The 14,318-nt window shown below is 45.3% G+C and overlaps 1 pseudogene; it reads left to right on the plus strand.

Moving 5' to 3' along the window:
• The first annotated feature begins 301 nt into the window (after positions 1–301).
• On the plus strand, positions 302–6,594 carry LOC100758342 (annotated as a pseudogene).
• The last annotated feature ends 7,724 nt before the right edge of the window (positions 6,595–14,318 follow it).

The following is a 14,318-nucleotide window of genomic DNA, read 5'->3' on the forward strand; positions in this document are numbered from 1 at the left end:
CCATGTTGGACTACAACTTCTGAAACCATGAGCCAAAAGGAACCTTCCTCCTCTGAGCCATTCTTGTACAGTTTTTTTGTCATAGTGACACAACAGTGACCAAGGCAGACCTCTTGAGAAATTGGAGGCAGAAGCACTCAGCTGAGTCATTCCAGGGTTCCTCGCCTTGAAATATTGTAAGATTTAAGTGCAGCCATTCCACATCCTGATTCAAAGTGGCTGCAGGCTGTGAGCTCCCAGCACAAGGTGCTAACCACCACTTGCCAGCTACTCAGGAAGGCCCACACCCCAGTGGAGCAAGATGGTGGCCAAAACAGCCACTTCCATTGGCATGTGTGTAGCTCTTTTTGCTGGGTACTGCATCTACTTCAACTGAGAGATGGGGAGTGACTCTAATTTCAAGAACAGGCTCCCAGAACTAAGAAACAGAAACCAGCAAAGGAGGGAGATGGGCTTTCCCAACTACCTGACTCTAAAGATGTTAATTCTTCCTTGAATAAGCACAACTAGGTAAAGAGTTACCAATGAAAGGTGAACGTGCCAAGGGTATGGACCACCTGATGCATGCCGTTGCTGTGTGTGAGCACCTCAGCTGCTGCAAGTGTCAAAGCAGTCTCCTCTGCCACTGTGTTCCAGATGCTGCTAACCAAACTTCTAACCATTTGTGAGAGAATTGTAAAAAACGCTCAGAGCTTGGCTGGAGATTCTGTGGAGTGTGCCAGATATCAACATGATAAAATGTCAATTAAAATGCTTCCAAAATTTCTCAACTTGGAAGCTGAGCAGCTGTTTGGGAATAAGGTCCGTCATGCTTGTTGTAGACTGTCCTGCACTGAAGTCCACCAAACTGCATGTTTACTTTGAGTAGATTAAATTCTATGTTTTATTGATTTATTTCCTAGGGAAAGTGCATCTTGACACAGCTTTTTCATTGATAGATACACCGTAAGTTATCAAACTAGGATAGATTTCATTTATTTCTTAGGACATGCAATTAAAATGTAAATTCACATCTCCTGGATTCATCTCCGTGGCTGTGACAATCAGACTGACAGAAAGCAACATATGGGAAAAAAGGGTTTGACTTACAGTCCCAAGTATCAGTCCATCACTGAAGCAGGAGCTTGAGACCATGGTCACACCACATGCACAGTCAGGAGCTGAGAGAAAAACAAACACACCCATGCTCTTTGCATGCTGCTTACTCTCAGCTAGCCTTCATCTCTCTTACACATTTCAATGCCCAGCCCTAGAAATGGTGCTACCCACATTCAGAGTGGGTCTTCCCATCTCAGTTAACAACCAAGACAACCTCCCAGAGATATGCACTCAGGCCAACCCAGGCCATCCCAACTGGGGTAATTCTTCTATTGAGACTCCCTTCTCAGATGGTTTATTGGCTGCAGCATGTTGACATCTAAAGACTAACCATCACAATTACTTAGGTTAAAAACTCCCACTGACTAGTTTCAAAAGATTTAGGGGTGCCAAAGTAAAGTTAGCCACAGAATACTGTAAGTCAGAATATTGGATAGAGCTTGTTTGTGAAAACTAATCATTGAAGATTATAAAATTATTACTACAGTTCTTTTTGACTTTGACGTCATGGGCCTTTGAAATCTGGAAAGTGAAGAGGAGAGAGACATTGGAGATTTAACATGTATTCAAAAATGATCTATAAGCAGTAGATCACTGTTGGGGCAATGTCCCCTGTTTCCCACTAAGAAACTGGACTGAATGTGTCTGTGTTTTGTCCATGTCCTAAATGGCCTGGTTGCTAAGATTAGTTAAGTTCAGAGCATACCATGGCCTCATTTTTCATCCGCTGTCCCCAGGAGTGACATAGAAGCAGCTGGTAACACAGTAGCATTGTCCTTGTATTTGTACACAAGCCCCCTTTGTTTCTCTCATACACAGAGCAGTGGCTGTGACAATAGCCTTGAATGGCACTGTATCCTCCTTTCTCCAGTGTTACACTTGTTTATCAGTTCTGAGATTGGCAAAACAATGATTTCCTGCTAGCAGGGGGCAGTTTTTCATATTCTATTTCCCTTTCCATCAGTCTCCAGGGTCAGTGAGTGGTGAGTGAGGCCCAGAGAGTTCTGGATTGCCAAAATGTCACCACCTCAGGAGACTGGCTGGACAGGATACCTCATCTCTCCTGTGCAAGGTAGGAACCACCCTGGGAAAAGAAACCAGATAGGTAACCTGGAGAGACGCTGAAAGCCTAAGTCAGGGCCACTACAGGTAATGGCTGAGTGTGTAGCCCAAAGTAGATAGGACTCTGGGTTGGAGACACCCTATTTACTTGAGAGACACCTCTGGCTCACATACAGGGAAAAGCAACTGTGGTCAAGTTTGACAGCCTCCTAGCAGAGCCAGTCTGCTATGTCCATGGATTTCACGTCTGAAAATGTAACCAATATTATATTTTTAAAAATCACTTAAATTTCACCTGTCCTGAGCATGCACAGACGTTTGTCCTTGTTATCTTGCTTTCTAGACAGCACAGAATAATAGTCACAGAACCTGTATGTTGTACTAGATAGTGGTAGCAATCTAGTGATGACTTAAGGTATGTGGGTATATGCATAGTCTGTTGAAAAAGATTCTTCCCAATGGCAACATTCTCTCATAAATTGAAACATATGCTCCAAAAGGGGGGTGGGAGAGAGCCTCCCAAGCCTCGTGTGGTAAACAGGAGGTCACAATGTCTGGAAAGAATGGAAGCTTGGACAGTTCTTGAGGCCCCCTACCAACAGTATGAAAGGAAATAAACAGCTGATGCCTCTGAGACCTTTGAGTGACCAGAATCTTCAGGGACATGTAGGTTTATTCAAGTAAGCATTTCTAAATAACAGTTGTTACTATCAAGCTTTTACCGTATGTACCGTATACATATAGACAATACTCTGTTATCTCACAGTGTTAATAGCAGTAACACCAAACACTTATACAGTGGTGTTTCCCATTCTTGCATAACTCATACCTAAGAAGTCTGGTTTTAGAATCTGTTCTCCTCATGCTGCCTGTGAACTGAGAACATCACAGGACTTCACTTTGAGAGGTCATGCAGTGCAATGCTAAGCCTGTGTTACTGAATCCTCTGCCCTAGTTAGATATTGCTGTAAAGAGTTTTACATTTATTTCCTCATCTATTCTAGGTAATAACCTAGTCAAGAGGATACTTTATTACCCCAGTTTAATAGAAAAGGAAATAGAGGCACAGGCAAGTGAAATTGTTCACCCAGGGTCACATGACCTCTAAATGAGGGAGCCAGATTTGAACTCAATTCTCACTGGAGCATTATGTGAATTTGAGACTTGCTCAGTTTCCCTTCTGGCTGGTAGTCAGTGTCCTTCAATGAACTGGTGTGTTTAGAAGGTGACATCTACTCCTTGGCTTTATAGAATTTCTATGCCTAAACTTTCAGCTAGCAGAATGAGATGTTAAATAACTGGTCTGCTGCCATCAACTTTGTCTTGACTGAGGAAGATAGGACTCTCCAATGGTGACAGGGGGATGGTAATGACTGCTCAGTGAGTGATGCCTCTTGCCTGGCTGTACATGGACCAAGGATCTGTATACATAAGATAATAGTTTTATTATACATTAAACAAACAGCACTTGGGGAGTATATTCAGGAAGCCAACTGTACTTCTGCCCATCACTCTATTTAACTATTCTCTGTAAAGTGCCATTCTTGTCCTAGGATAAAAGTTTAAGGAAGTCTTTAATTCTCCTGGATGATCTTCAGGAACCAAAAATTTCCTAGTTACTTATAGTTTTAATATTGTATAAATTTTAAAAACTGATATACTCAGTCCTATGGGGGATACCAGACTTCCAGCACCATCTGGGATGGAAACCTCCCCACCACCTCCCATGGAGTCAATGTTACACTTTTATCTGACTTCTGGGAGGGCAGAGGGGGAAAAGAAAAGCCACCAAAGTCTCAGCTTGGTTCATATTATGGGGTGTAACTTTCTGACACTTGGACAAAATACCTGAACAAATCAACTTCTAAGTTGCAAAGATTCATTTTAGCTCATACTTTAATGGGATTCCCCACAGCAGATCACATGGTGGAAGACATCTATTCACCTCACAGCTACTGGAAAGCAAAGGGGAGAGATTTTTTTAGTTAGGGTTTTCTGGAGGAACATAACCGTGTGTGTGTGTGTGTGTGTGTGTGTGTGTGTGTGTCTGTGTGTGTGTGTGTCTGTGTGTGTGTGTACAGAATTCTATCAGAGTTTATTAAGTCACCTTGAAAATAGTAGTAACAACAGTCAAATCACACCTGAGTCACTAAGAACCCAGTAGTTTCTAGGTCCTTTATGTATAAACTGACAATATGGCCACTCCATAGCATGGTTAAGGTGAAGGGATTTTTTATTATAGATATGAGGGAGAGATTAGCCGAGACATCTGGAAGGATCTAAAGCAGAATGAGAACGTAGCAAACTGAACATGGCCAGCAAGTTGGACCTGGCCATGAGAGAAGCAGGAGCAGAGCAGAGATCTTGAGGGGAGGGGACAGAAAGGGAGAAAAGAGAGAGAGAGAGAGAGAGAGAGAGAGAGAGAGAGAGAGAGAGAGAGAGAGAGAGGAGAACAAGGAAGACGAAAAGAGCCCACGGTCAAAAGAGAGCATAGCTGAAACAGCAGGGTTATAAGGAGAATGAGTAGCTGGGCGGGGGAGCCCATGAGCTGGAGAAGTTCAGGGAAGGGGAGTGGGTGAGAAGAGCTTGCATGCTAACATGGACTCTGAAATGTGTAACAGATATATGTGACACTGAGGGAGCCTGGAGGCCACCATGTACTTTGGCATTCTATTAGGCACCACAGGGAGTCATTTGTCCTTCTGCCAGGGACAGGGTAATGGCTCCTTTTGGTAGAGGGGAACCAGCTTCACAAGCCCCCGGGGAGTGCTGACTTTTGTCTAACAACCAGAATTTGGGGAAATGGAGTTTCCTTTGGACCTAACACTTGAGACTGGTACCTCAACAGTCCGAGTAGTCCCACAATAACAATCCCTCACTAGAAAGCAACAACTGGTAGTTTCTTAGTCCATATGGTGAGTGCCTCAGTAGTTTCTAATCTAGTCCTGGAAGTTCCTCCGGTCCCTGTACCACAAAGAAAGCTTGGAAATGCTGGTTCTGCTGGTGGTGAAGGAATCAGCTGCAGTTGCAACAGCAATAGGACAAATCAACTTGAGGCCAGAGGGAAGGCCAACCTAGCAAAAGTCGAGACAACCTTCCTTCTGAAATACCTTTTTAATCTTGGCTGCCACCACAACTAGGGTGTGCCTTTCCAGTTCAGTCAAGGCTATCAGGACAGTTCTTTAGGTGAGGCTCCTTCCTCAGGTGGTTCTAAAGTGTGGCAAGTTGACATTAAAACCAACCACAATAAGAGAGGGAGAAGCTAAGGTCCAGAATCCCCATCAAGGGCACAGTCCCTGTGACCCAACTCCCTGGAGAGGCCCAATGTCCCAAAGCTTCTGCCCCAGTACCAGTACTGCCTCAGGCTGGTGATTAAGCCTTTAGTGTATGGCTTTTAGAGGACACCTAAGATCTAGATGGTGACCCTGGCTGGGCCCGAGGCTTTGTCTTTTAGCAGTACCTGTGGACACTTCAGATAGTGTCCTTCTTCATGAACTTTGAGGATCTCTGAACTCCCCAGGAAGTGGCTGTCTAAGTCTCCCTCCTTAAGAATCAGAGACAGGGCTGCCATAGACATATCACAGACTTCAGGAATAAACAACTTAAATTTTAGAGACTATAAGTCCAAGACAAAGGGTCAGCCTTGCAGATGCCTGCCTTCCTGCTGTGTTCTATTGTCTTCCTTCTGTGTGTACACACCCCCAGTATACACTGCTTCAGGGTCTACACTAAGGACCTCGTACTTTAACATAATCGACTTTTAAAATAGTGATTATGTATGTGTGTGTTTTGCATGTGTGCCATAGCGCATAAGTGGAGATCAGAAGACAACTTGTGTATCAGTTCTCTCCTTCCACCATGCAGGTTCCTGGGATTGGACTCAGGCCATCCCAGTTGGCAGCAAGTACCATTATGTAGTGCCTGCACTACAACACTTCCACAGTATAGGGCAAGGAGCTTGAGGATTTAAATAAAGACAAGACAGCAGGTCTTTCTTGCAGGGAGAGAATGCCCTTTATTCCAACAAGAGTGGGGGCTTATATACCAGTCAGCAGGGATGGTGGAAAACTACCTAGATAACAAATTCAGGTTCCCAGGCCCATCAGGCAATCCTGAATGGGTGAACAACAGGATAACAGGAACTTGTACTCAGGCCTTCAAGGAAGGAAGAAAACAGGGTGTACCTGCTAGGTAAGCTCCTAGTCACAAGCTGGTCAGCAGACCCCTATGGGGGAAGGGCCCAACAAGTCCCCCTTTTATATATACATATAAAATGAGCATCTGTCTTAGGTCGCCCAGGACTCTGCTTTACCCGTCATTGAAAAGCCTGCCCAGGCCCCGCAGACCCTCTGTCTTAGGTTAGCAGACGTCCCCTAAGTCTTACCCGTCATTGACTGCTCACTTGTCCTGCAGGCCCAGCCAGACCTGCGCTGAGGGATTATCTGCTGCCAAGGAAAGCATGATTTGCTTGTTTTAAAAATGGTGCTGTGTTTGCTGCCATCCTATGTGGCAAAGGCAGACTAGGGCTAAATCGGCACTGCCCATGGCTATAATTCTGAGGCCAGCAGCCTACTCCATTCCTTAGTTAATTGGCCTGTTAGCTGCAGTCCCTTTAAGAGGGAGTCTCCTGAAAGGGGAGGCACCCTGGTCTTAATAATTAGAGTAGCCAATTGAGTTGTGTGAAGATTTAAAGTGCCAAATCGTACTAAAGAATTGATATTATTTTGGGAATTTAAGGCAAAGGCAACCTTCCCTGAAAGCTTATCCAGCATGCCTGCTGTGGCAACTGAGTGAAAGACAGTGATGTCAGAAGCTGTAGCTGCAGTGACAGTGGCTGCTGTGATGTGAGGATGAGCCGGTTCTCTCCCAAGTGTTCCACTGGTGTAGGCATAGTACCAGGAACTCGAACCACCAAGGCTGGACTCTCACCACTCCAACAGCTTCTCAAATGGCATTCCTGGAGGGAACAAATAAGCACTTCTCCCAAGGGAGTGTTATCGTATGATAGAAGAACACACACTGAAAATTCTCTGACAGCTGCCTTTCCCAGGCTAAGGTTGGAGCTGACCATCACTGTGCACACCTGACTCCAAAGACCCACCAGCACCAGGACAGGCTGGCTCCTCAGAAAAGCCCAATGGGTCTTTTGATGACTGAAGTGTATCAGCAGGAACGGGGTGCACACAACGCTCCGGGACCCAAATTGGGGACTCACTATCGTGTGGGAAGATGCAAACAGACCCTCGGGCCCACACCAAAACTGGATCTTTCCAAAGGCCCAAGGGAAGATCTCTTCATTTAACCAGAGGTTTTTGCTGTGCAGAGGACCACCAATGATGATCTGCTGCAGAGTTACCAGAAGCATCCACAATTTAAAAATTTAAGATATAAAGGATAAGTGATAGAGTAGAGTGAGGGGAACCAAGGTGACGCTCAAGGTCTCCCTTCTTTACTTTAGCCAAATAGGTTTTCAAAGTGCGATGGGTGTGCTCCACAATAGCCTATCCTTGGGGGTTGTAAGGAATACCAGTCTTTAGAGTAATCTCAAAGTCTTGACAAAAATGATTGAAATCTCTGCTGACATAAGCAGGGCCATTATCAGTCTTAATTTGTTTTGGGACCCCCATGTAAGCAAAAGCCTGTAGACAGTGGCTCTTAACATCTTTCACATTTTCGCCAGAATGGGCAGAGGCAAATATCAGACGGGAAAAAGTATCTACAGAAACTGGACAAATTGTAATTTACCAAAAGATGGCACCTGCGTTACATCCATCTGCCACATGTGATTGGGCAGAAGTCCTCGAGGATTAACTCCCAAGTGAGGCACAGGAAGAAATTCTACACAAAGAGGGCAATCCTTAACTATTTGAACAGCTTGTTCCTTAGTTATCCCAGTATGAAAGCGTAAGGACCCTGCGCTGAGATGAAAGCACTTATGTAAGGATTGTGCTCTAGTGAGTTCTTGTGAAACTGCAATGATTTGAGTATACCTGTCAGCCATGGGATTTCCTTCACTGAGGGGTCCTGGCAAAGAGGTATGGGCCCTAAGATGTCCCACAAATACAGGTTCACTCCGTTAGCAGATAGCAGATCCTGTATCTGCAACAAACTCTCTTGTACTCTGGAGATGGGGGCAATATAGGCAGCCGTCTCCAGGGGTTGGACAATATGAGCAATGTATTGACTATCGGTATAGATGTTTAGTGCCCACACGGGGAAGAGCTGTAGAGCCATGGCCAAGGCTAAGTGTTCAGCCATTTGGGCAGAAGCTGCAGTGATTCTGGGCTGTCTTAATGATGGGAAAAGATACAACTACAGCTGTACCCTTTGAAGAACCATCGGTGAAAACCACACGCCCCTTGGAAATAGGCTGAGAGACTACAATCTTTGGAAAAATCAAAGGATGTATCTTAAAAAAGGAAACCAAATTATTGGATGGGTAATGGTTGTCAAAATCACTCTGGGTAGCAGAGAGAAAAATAGCCCAATCACAGCTATTATTTTGTAGCCACTCTAATTGTTGATGGGACAAAGTTGTAACAATTTGATCCGGCTCCCTACCAAAAGTTTGTAAGGCAACCTTTTGTGCTTTAAATAGGAGTTTAACTATAGCTTGGGGATAGGATACCACTGATTTAGATGGGGAGGCTTGAGAATGAACCCAAAGAATAGGATTCTCTTGCCAAAAAACTCCCATAGGGGCATGAGCAGAGCAAAATACTAAGAATTTTAAAGGCTGGGCATAATCTATATAATCCAAATGAGCCTCTTCTAAGGCCTTTTAAATTGATACACTCCCATCCTGCTGTAGTAAGGACTCGAGGAGAGTTGGGATCTGAATCACCTTGAAAAATACCAAAAAGAGGTTTAAGCTGTCCAGTAGTAATTTTTAAACTGGGTCTGGTCCAATTGATATCTCCCAGAAGCTTTTGGAAATCATTTAAGGTTTGAAGGGTGTCCAGTCAAAGATTAATCTTTTGAGGTCGTACCCCATTATGAAGCAAGCGATGTCCTAGATAATGATATGGAAACTCCTTTTGTACCTTCTCTGGTGCTATTTGTTAGCCAGCCAACACTAAGGTGGTCTGAAGGTCCCCAAAGGCAGATAACAATAGCTTTTCTTTTGGCGCAGCCAACAATATATTGTCCATATAATGAATTATATGCAATTGAGGATATTTTTGTCTGACTGGCGCTATAGCCTGAGAAATGTAAACCTGGCACATGGTAGAGCTATTAGCCATGCCTTGAGGCAAAACTACCCACTGATATCTCTTATAAGGCTCTCTTAAATTTAAAGATGGAATACTGAAAGCAAAGCGCTGACAATCAGCAGGGTGTAGAGGAATAGTGAAAAAGCAATCCTTTAAATCTATCACAAACAAGTGCCAGTTTTTTGGGATGGCCACAGGGGTTGGCAACCCTGGCTGAGTGGTACCCATGAGCATCATAGTCTTATTCAACTGTCTCAGGTCTTGTAACAGCCTCCATTTATCTGATTTTTTCTTAATAACAAATATGGGAGTATTCCAGGGGGAGGTAGAAGGGACAATATGACTGGCATTGAGTTGCTCCTGGACCAGGGCACGAGCAGCCTCCAACTTTACTTTAGATAGGGGCCATTGTTCTACCCAAACGGGTTCATCATTTTTCCAGGTGGTAGGAATTGGAGGTATGTGAGGCTGCAGAACAATGGCCCCCATTAAAAATGCCCCAATCCTCTCTTGTCTCCAAGCGATCTCTGCACTGGGGGTTTATCAGATACAGGCAAAGGATCACCCTGTAAATTCTTTCCAATCCCTCTTTCTGGGCAATAGCCTTGTTCTCTAAGCATGTGCTGCACAGGAGGTGTGGTCAGTATGGCCCTGATGGCTTCTAGGATATCTCTGCCCCACAGATTGATCGGGATGTGAGGCAAAATGAAGGGCTGGAATATTCCAGAATGTCCCTCATTGTCTTCCAAGTTAGTAGATGGGAACTTTTACTAGGTGACTTCGCTAGGCGTATATCCTGTAAGCTACTATCTGATTCTTGCAGGGGCCATTCCTTGGGCCAATAGTTGAGGGAAATGACAGACGTGTCTGCACCCGTGTCCAAAAGCCCTTGAAAGGCCCATCCTTCAATAGTCAGGGTCATCAAGGGTCTGGACTCCAGATTGGACACCCAACATGCCATAGGTCCTGTAGATCCAAACCCTCCTTCTCCTCTTACAGGCTTAAGGAAGGGGTTATTAGTGGTAAATTTAGGGGACAGAACTAACTGATCAATTCTGGCTCCTTGGGGTATAACAGTGACTCCCTTGTCAGCTTCAACCATTATTTTGATCTCTCCTTCAGTATCTTCATGAATCCCTCCTGGAATGACCCTAACTCCCCGAAGTAGAGCACTACTCCTTCCTAAAATCAACCCAATTGAGCCCGGTGGTAAAGGGCCTTTAACTCCCGTGCCCAAAGCTTGGGGTCCCATCTGAGGGGTCAATACTGCTCTGGAGGAGGAGCAGAGGTCCAGTCCTGTGCTTCCTGGGGTACCTCTGACAAGGTCCTGGATACAAAGGGGTTCCTCCAGGGTAGGACCTGAATGGGGCGGGAAACAGGTGTATCTAGGGCTCCGTACACCTGGGAATAAGGGGCCTGGAGCAGACCCCCACTCCCGTTTCCCGGAAGTGGCAGAGGGTTACCCTGTACATCAGTCTTTGATCTACACTTATTGTCCCAATGTTGTCCCTTTTTACATCGGGGACAAAGACCTGGCCCTGGGTGAGGAGGTGCAAAAGAGTCTTTAACACTTTAACAATTTTTCTTAAAGTGACCCCTTTGCCCACATCCAAAACATATCTTAAATCTGGCCCCCCTACCGATCCTCTTATTACCCTGCATGGCAGAGGCGATAACTTGTCCCATAATATGGTGCCCATCTATATCTCTACAAATTTAAATATAATCATTGAGGCTTCTGGTCTTATGAGGCCGTAAAGCCTCCTTGCAGTACTTATTGGCGCTTTCAAAAGCTAATTGTTTTACTATAAGCATGGCATTATCGTCATCCCCAAACATGCGTCCTGCAAGTTGCAGGAGCCGATCCACAAACTCAGAATAGGGTTCAGATGGTCCCTGAAGGACCTTAGAAAGTTGGTCTCCTGCAGCCTTATTAGGTAAGGCTTTCCATGCTGGGCCAGCAGCCACTGAGATCTGTGCATATACAGCAGGGTCATAGAGAATCTGCTGGCCTAGACCTGCATAGGCTCCCATGCCTGTAAGCATTTCTAAGTTCCTTCCAAGGAAACCAGCAGCTGTGTTGCACTTCGCTGTTTGATTACAAAGTTCTTGGTATTCACCCCTCCAGATCAAGTAATCTCCCTCTGACAGCGTAGCTCGACATAATTGCTGCCAATCACTAGGGGTGCAATTCAAGGCCGCAAAAGATTAAAAAATAGCCAGAGTAAAAGGGGCATGAGGCCCGTATGCCACAACTGTCTCCTTTAGTTGTTTTATATCCTTAAAGTTAAGAGGGGCATGATCTCTCTGACTCTGGCCTTGGGGATTAATTGTCTCTAAGACTGGGAATATCACTCCACCCCTCTGCTCTTCAGGAGGGGCTGAAGGAAGACAGAGAGAGCTAGAATGTTCAGGATTACGAGCAGGGGGACGCGGCTCAAGGGAGCATCTCCTAAACTTAGCCTTTAATTTGAGGATGTCCTTCTCGAATTGAAGTGCTTCACCTTCCTCAGTCTCATCCCCTGAAGAGGAGAGAGAGGACTCAGAGGAAGAAACATCAGAAGCTTGGAGTGACATAACAGACTCTTTGTCCTGAGCCTCTGCAAAAGCAGCTTTGGCTTCCTCAACCTGCTCTTTCACCTCCACATTATCACTAAGAAGTGCTTCCTTGACGCCACAGAGAAAAAGTAACAATTGATATGGCATTTGCCCCTTCTTTTTGTAATGTCCTTAGCAGGTCTCCCTTCACCTGCTCCCAGTCAGGGATATTAAGGTCACCAGAGACCAAAAACCAAGGGCTGACCTCATGTACAGTTTTCAAGAAGCCTTTTGCTATCTTATGTTTGATACCGGTGCCCTGCTTTTTTAACAATTGGACCAGTTGGTCCCCCATAAGAGAGTAAGAACTAGCAGCACCCATGTTCAATACACCCGCTCCTTACCTTTTTGAAAATGCTGGCCAGCCTTCACTGGTGATCCTTCAGCGTCTTCCCTTCTTTCCCTATCTCAGTGGGACCTACACTTGTAGCGCCTGCACTACAACACTTCCACAGTATAGGGCGAGGGGCTTGAGGATTTAAATAAAGACAAAACAGCAGGTCTTTCTTGCAGGGAGAGAATGCCCTTTATTCCAAGAGTGGGGGCTTATATACCAGTCAGCAGGGATGGTGGAAAACTACCCAGATAACAAGTTCAGGTTCCCAGGCCCATCAGGTAATCCTGAATGGGTGAACAACAGGATAACAGGAACTTGCACTCAGGCCTTCAAGGAAGGAAGAAAATAGGATGTACCTACTAGGTAAGCTCCTAGTCACAAGCTGGTCAGCAGACCCCTATGGGGGAAGGGCCCAACACCATTACCCACTGAACCATCCTACTGGCCCATAATCAGCTTTTTAGAAGTCTTGTTTCCCTATACAGCCATATCCTAGGTATTGGGGATAGAGGTTTCAGCTTGTAAATTTGGAAGGCACAGGTTCAGTATACAACAGTATTAACAGTTTCTTTGTGCAAGAGTTTCTTCTACACTCAAAACTCTTGAGAGGGTGAGGAAAATGATTGCTGTGAACTCAAGACCAGCCCACGCTACAGAGTGGTCCCCTGTCTCAAACAAATGAAACAAAAACAAACTAAACAAATGAAACTAAACTACAGAGTCCACCAGTTACCTGTGGCATACCTCAGACTTGTGGGGAATAATTTCAGTTTACCCTGGCAAGCCCAAAGCCCACTGTTCCCCATTATTCTAGCCAGCTACATCCTCTCTTGTCTCCCCTTACTTTGGGTTTCCAAAGCATGATGCAGACCTAAGTCCTCAATAACACCTCGTTCCTCTGAAGCCACTCTTTGGGGACAAAGAATGGATGGTTGGAGCCGAGAGCTGGAGCTGAGAGCCATACCCATTGCTTTCCCCCAAACCCCTCCTACTCGCTCCCAGCTATTTCCCAGCCTCTCCTGCATTCTGGAGGTGGTAACAGAAAGGGCAAATGAGTTGCATGTCACTGCTGTCCTTCCTTCTGCACCCTGGCATCACAGCTCGCTTTGGAATGTGCCGGCTATTCAGTTCAGACTGAGACCAAAATAGCTTCTACATCCTGCTCCCCAAACAACCCCTCATTTTGCTTTCACAGAGAACCCTAGGATATTATTATCCACAGATGGGAGAAGCACCTGGAGCTAGGAAAGGTTAAAGAATTCACCCAAGATGGGGTGTTCTGCTAAGTGGAGGAGGGAAGTGAAGGGTCCAGATTTAGCTCATAGGATCCATCCAGCGTTCTCTGGGCTCTCAGCATCTCAGATCCTTTTTTTTTTTTTTTTCTTTATGCCTGTCACAGTTAGGTGTGCACTGCATAAGTGCCCTCCCTGGCTGAACAGTCTAAAGGTAAAGGTCATTACTGCCTGTGATGTAGGGCTGCTGACAGGTGTCACAGTTGTGTTGGGAGTGTCCTCTGGTGCAGCGGGAGATGAGTTTCTTGTTCCAAGGAGATGTCTTTGATTTTTGAAAATCCTCTTCTCCTCCCCACAGTTTAAGTTAAGAAGTGTGATAAGCATGGCATTGGAGGTGTCTCTTTGTAGAAGCACATTAAAGCAATGGCATTTACTCAGGGTCCTAACGGAGGTGGGATGGCCGTGCCATCGCACCGTTTCTTAGACGGTTATTGCCTAGAGGGCTTCAAAATATCAAACTCTACTTAAAAACTATGCTTTAAGAAACAAACAACAAACAAACAAATCTCATCTTTTTAGAGATAAAAAAAGCCAGGACTGCTATTGCCCCTACCTCTTTAGGAAAGGGAGACCATGGCAGCCATTTGGAAACTTTACGTGCAGGGGATCATCTAATTACAGTGTGGGGATGGGATGGGATGGGTGGAGCTGAGATGGAAGCAAAAGAACCTAGGCAGGCTGGAGCTGCAGCTGGCAGGGAGAGGGATGAAGGAAAGA

Source organism: Cricetulus griseus, chromosome 6 (assembly GCF_003668045.3).
Source record: "Cricetulus griseus strain 17A/GY chromosome 6, alternate assembly CriGri-PICRH-1.0, whole genome shotgun sequence".
Taxonomy (NCBI): domain Eukaryota; kingdom Metazoa; phylum Chordata; class Mammalia; order Rodentia; family Cricetidae; genus Cricetulus; species Cricetulus griseus.